The sequence below is a fragment of the Lagopus leucura genome, unplaced genomic scaffold, assembly GCF_019238085.1.
Source record: "Lagopus leucura isolate 7727_CA_CO unplaced genomic scaffold, USGS_WTPT01 27-10_obj-0_obj, whole genome shotgun sequence".
NCBI classification, from domain to species: domain Eukaryota; kingdom Metazoa; phylum Chordata; class Aves; order Galliformes; family Phasianidae; genus Lagopus; species Lagopus leucura.
Genome location: NW_024966138.1, coordinates 27,009 through 32,726, shown reverse-complemented (window position 1 = coordinate 32,726; position 5,718 = coordinate 27,009). Strand labels below are relative to the sequence as shown.

At 49.4% G+C, this 5,718-nt stretch overlaps 1 long non-coding RNA gene across 1 annotated transcript; it reads right to left on the bottom strand.

The window, feature by feature from the left end:
* Window positions 1–918: 918 nt before the first annotated feature.
* Window positions 919–5,489, bottom strand: LOC122192432. The gene is made up of 3 exons (XR_006182603.1): window positions 5,437–5,489; window positions 5,241–5,348; window positions 919–1,157 (listed from the first exon to the last, which is right to left on the bottom strand). It is a non-coding gene; the product is annotated as an uncharacterized LOC122192432 (long non-coding RNA).
* Between the last annotated feature and the right edge of the window lie 229 nt (window positions 5,490–5,718).

Sequence of the window (5,718 nt, the reverse complement as noted above, 5' to 3'; positions counted from 1 at the left end):
CTGCTCTTTGGAGAAGAAATTGTTCCCAATAACCAACCTGAACCTTTTCTGGTGCAACCAGACCATCAGCTCTTGTCTTATCAACTTTGTTCCAACCTGCTTCCAGCCTGGCTCACAGAATCATACAATCACTGCAGTTGGAGAAGACTCCCAAGCTCACCAAGTCCAACCCCAACACACCCCTGCCATGCCCACTAACCCACTGCCATGTCCCTAACTGTCACCATTCTGGCATGACCTCTCAGGGGTGGCAGATGGAGTGAAGAGCTGCTCAGTAAGCCAGCCAGGGGCAGAAGGACCTGTCCCAGAGCATCAGCAGCAACGTACCCACTCTGTCCAACGGCACAAACCCAACTACCTGGTCCTTTGCACTGCAACTTAACATCCTCACATCCTCATTATCCTACCTGAGATTTGTTTTTCTGTTTCACTTTTTAGCACTGAGACTTCCTCATACTGAAAGCACTTGGTACCAGTGACAAAGCAAAGAAAAATCTAACACACCACTATTTTCTACCCTCCCAGATTTCCAAAGGGTCTAACCCAAACCCAAAATATCCTTGCCCCCTACACCAAGACTCCAAACAGGGCTACAGGAGGTCTGAAATACCAACTCCTCTCCAGTGAGAAGCGTGCACTGAACTGAACACCAAAGAATAACTGACGTGTTTATACGCCTGCTTGCACAGCACGGCTCTTGTAGGCTGGATGCTCCTTCTATTTATTTAATGTGAATCCACATGAGGTGCAGCACGGCTCAGGATGCAGCTCAATGCCAACAGCACTGCCATTGTCCACTATATAAAGGCAGGTATCCCAGCACAGTCACTGAAGGCATAAAGCACAAAACATGACAAAACGCCACTGCTTTTATGAGACAGCTGCAGAAAAGAATGATTGCAATAGAAAAACATCGATCTCTATTCTGCTTTTCTCTCTCATTGTCCTTTCTCTGGACCTCTTTACCTCTTCACTTTCTGAGGTTAGGGATAGGAGAGCAACAAGCCTCTTTGCGTTCAGCTCTGCATACAGCTCTGCATTTTAACCGTGCCCTTCTGTGGGGTTTTGACTCCCAGTTCCGGAAGCTCAGTCAACATCCCAGCCTCCAACAGTCCTTAGGAAGCCGCTCCTTTTCTCTTGGAACTTAAACTGGGAACCTGTTGGTACAAAACCAGATCTAGGCTTTTATTCAGTAAGAATCATCAAACCAAAGCAAAAAAAAAAAACCCAAAAAACAACAACAAAAAAATCCCCACCCAAAAAAACAACACAATGAAGAAGACACTACTGGTGAGCACTGAAGCAATGCCCTAAGGTGACATCTGCAAGACTAGGTGCCCATGCAGTCCCTTAGGTAAGATACAAAATGGGAGCCCCACCTTCTAATTAAAGGCGCTAATTAAAGGCTTCTTTGGCTTGTTTCTGCAAGAAAGAAAAGAAAAGCTCAAGGCTTTGGGAAAGTGCTCCTGGGTATGTGTGCCATGAGCCATTCTTGAAGGTATTATAGAAATGGACTTTCTGGTAAGCAGCATCTGAAGAGCTGTGTCAAGATTCCATCCAAAGAGCAGCAGTCCGCAGATATAATGGAATACAAATGGTCTCTAATAGGGCATTTTGCTCTTGCATCACAATTAATCCACTCAGCAGCTCCATTGTGGAGCGGATGCGAGGCTCATGAAAGCTCCCCTTTCCCCACCGTATCAGGGAAAGGTCTGCAGTGATTTGCATCCAAACAAATGAGCTTCATGAATACCAGTTCCTTGCATAGGAGGTTAATTTTATTGCCTCACCCCAGAAATTTTAGCCAAATCACGTTTCCTCCTCTGAAGGCTGCTACTGGCAATGTGATACTGTGGCACGTGGAACAAAAATACACATTTTAACTTATGAAACCCATGCTTCTTTGTCATGCATTTCCAAAACAGCTGCTGTCTGTCAGCGATGCCTCGCTCAGCTCATCAGGTTTATCTCACCTGAAGGAAGTTTGCAAGCTGTGGGCTCCCAGGCACCCATGAGCGATCCTGAGTGCACAGCCCCAAACCCTCTCAGTTCCCAGAAATACCTACAGGAGCTCAAAGCACACTGAACCTCACAAGAGTTTGGTGGAAAAACGAATGAATACAAGGACGGACATCAGAAGTTTTCCTTTGTGGAGAAGGATTGGATTAACCAGAAGAAAAGCAAAGCCCCAGGGTCCCCGCTGGGATGAGTGGGTGTGAATTCCAATGCAGACCCAAGGCCACATTGCAAGAGCTCTGCAGGTTATTGCTGTGGGAAGCTCAGGGAGCGCAGTGAAGCCTTCTATCTCCTTCCCACTCCAAAAGGTAGCAGCTATTCTCCTCTGCTTTGAACCAAGCCCTGTATCCCATGCCACCTGATGCAACCCGATGCTGCTGTTATAGCAAATGCTGCATAACTGCAGCATAGAACAGGAGAGAGAAACAGAGATGGAACCAAAGGAAGATCCTTGATTCAGGAAAGGTGCATTCTGCCCCATAGCACTGCCTCAGACACCCTCTGCTTGCTAGATTTACCAAAATATGGAGCAAAGCTGCCATTCCCAACAATAAAACCCCTCTCCCAGGGCATCGCCGGAGACCCCACTCCAGTGCTAGCTCCAAGGCTGCCCAAAACCTATTAATTAGGGGATGCTGTTACGCAAATAATGAAAATTAATGAAGCCCTCACTTACTACTTTAAAATAGCCTCTTCCTTGCTGCTCTCAAATACATCCCAGGTAAGTGGTGAGCATTTTGTCAATCACAAAAGTGACGGCCTGTGAGCTGACACTGCTTTAAAGGATGTCTCTAATATCAACATAAAATAAAACACAAGAACAGCGTTGTCTCCCTGGTGGGTCAGCAGCAGGGAGATGTTAACCCAGCACTCCCAGGGTGGTAGGAAGAGGGGATTTTTCCAGAAATGACAGAGGCACCCTGCCAAGCTCAGCTCCCACCAGCTGAATTGGACAGATGTCTGCAGATGTGAGCCTGGGGTGAGTTAAAGGGTGCCACTTCGGGGCACCCTTTGGAGGGGGCAGTGTCAGAGATTGTCACTTGCAGTTTCAGAATGGAAAAAAAGCAGCTTCTCTTGAGCACGGTCACACCTGGCAATGATCTCTCCCAGCCCAAACCTGGAGGCCAGCAACCATACCCATACCATCGACATGGTTGCACCATCGACACCTCTCTTTGCCAGGACTTTGCTCCCAGCACCTCTTGCACGGAGGTGATCCTCACAGCAGTTTCCCATTTGCAAAAGCTTTAAGCAACTGCTGCACCAAGGCTAAGCTGCACAGCACAGCACCCTCAGGAGCTGTGCACTCACTCTGCACCAATGCACAGGGGATGGCACAGCCTGCAGGCAATCCCCCACCACACTGCTGGGCTTGCACCTATTTTCCATCACACAGCAACTCACTCCCACCTGAGGCACATTTGTAAAAGCCATACTCACCCCCGTTGCTGCCAGCTGGCCCTTGGCTCAGCAAGCTGCTGATGCTGCTCCCGTTTCCCCTCGCACCTCTTTGCCCCACTCTGTGCACCGGGTTTCTCCTGCAGTGTGTGCAGAACTGGGCACGGATCACTGCATCACCCACTCCCTCAGCTCTGCCAGTTGGAGGAAAACAGGAGGATCCCTGTTTTGCACTTCTGCACATGACTCAGGATGGGCTGGTATTTGCATTTGGAAGAAGTGATGAAAAGCACCGCCTGCTCCTTTACAGGGGACACTCCCAGCAGCGCTGAGCCCAGCTGCACCCTTGCGAATGAGGGATGCTGCCAGGAGGGGAGGACACACACCATGCAAAATAAGGAGCACAGACAACCATCCACAATGGGCAGGTAGCAAATTCCCCTGTATTTTTGCCTGGCAGCTTCAAGCCATGAAGCTCCACTCTTCCAAAGCATGGAAGAAAAGCATTGCTGGCTCCTCTAGCTGGGAAGGGGAACCCGGTGAGCAGACTGATGTTCTTCACACACTGCACTGCATGAGAGAACTTGTGGGCTCCAGCTCTGCAATAACCCAAACCTGCTCTGCAGCCGAACACCAAGCAGCTGGATCTCCTCGCTCTTTCTCATTAACAGAAATTAACATGAGCACAACACTTCGCTCAACCCTCCTGGCAGATGGGGGTGAGCCCTACACCCCCCTCCCCATCCCTCTTCCACTTCCAAAATCCACTGACATTGATTTCCTTCCATGCCACCCATGCAAACCCATCACCCCTTCCTACAGAGTTTGTGAAGGCCATAACAACAGACTTCAGTATCCCTTACATTCAAGAAGAACCTCAGCCATCTGCTGCTTTGAACTTTGCATGCATTTTGTGCCAGTTCTAGAGGCTGCAATCAAAGAGGTTCTGAGAGCGCAACTGCATTTCACTGCAGACCTTCTGATGTTTCTCTCCCATGTCTTAAAAATAAAAAATAAATAAATGAGAAAGTGGTCCTTCCTGCAGCAGGAAGCTCTGAGGTTTGAAGACGAACTAGACTGAAATAAATAGAATTCCTCTTTGAAGGGAAGGGAAAGGAAAGGAAGGGAAGGGGGAAGGACAGTGCCAGAACCAATGCTGCAGAACAAGAGCTGCCTCCTCCTGCTTCCCAGAGGCACGGGGAGCACAACCACATCAGTATCAGCCCTGAATGAACAGCAGAGGACGTGACATTTACAGCAGGATGTAACCTTTCGGACTGCTCCGCACCGTTCTGCCATCACCGCTGAGTGATGATCAGATGAAGGCATGGCAGAGCTCAGACACTGTGAGGACGGCTCAAGGAAAGCACCGTCCCAACTGTGAGCAGTGCTGGGGCAAGGGGAGCACAAGGATGGAGAGAAAACCTCCCCAAGGACCATTATCCTACAGAAGACAACAGCCCTGCCTGCTCAGAGAACTTGCAGTGCTGCTCAGCAGACCCACTTTCAAGATTTTCCCTAAAAACTGAGGTTCTGTGATGGGGAGAAGGGAGAAGGAAAACAAACAAACAAACAAACAAAATGCATCTGTGCATTGGCCAGCATCTGACATGCAAAATGCAGCCCCGAGCTCAAGCCACAGCCCTGCCCAAAGCTCCCCTCCACCCCACACATCACACAGGCTCCTTTCCAGGGTGCGTTCAGCACAGGGTTAAACTTCAAAAATAACACTTAAAACACAAAAAAGGGGGAGGGGACAGCACGTACCACCCCCCACCCCCCCGCCTCCCATCACTCCTCCACCCCAACACACGTTTGCATCTCACCTGTATTCTCATCAACCCCATCCAAGTCCCCGGGCGCAGCGATGGAATTACCAGCGCTGCCTCCTGCCGTGGGTGCTCCTGGGGCAGGCAGCACTTCTGCCAACAGCCCTGCAAACGTTTCGGTTATTTTTCTTGAGTGTTTTGGGGTTTTTTTGTTTTTATTTTTGTTGCTGTTTGTTTTTTTTTTTTTCCCCACCCTTTTTCCGCCGCGGTTTCGCTCACAGCTCTGGCCAGACCCACAGCTCTTCCATCCCTCTCATAAATCACCTCCTCGGCACGCCCAGAGGCAAACCGGTGTCTGCCCGGCACGGCGCTGATTGGCCTCTTGCTAATTACCCACGAGGAAGAGTGTGGCTCAGGTGACACGTTTATGGAGATAAATATTGTAACTTCGCCACTCGTGCTGCAAACTCGTTCCAGCCGGAGAGATCCTCCGGTTGATTCGAGGGGAAAATGCCTGGATAATTAATTTTTTTTT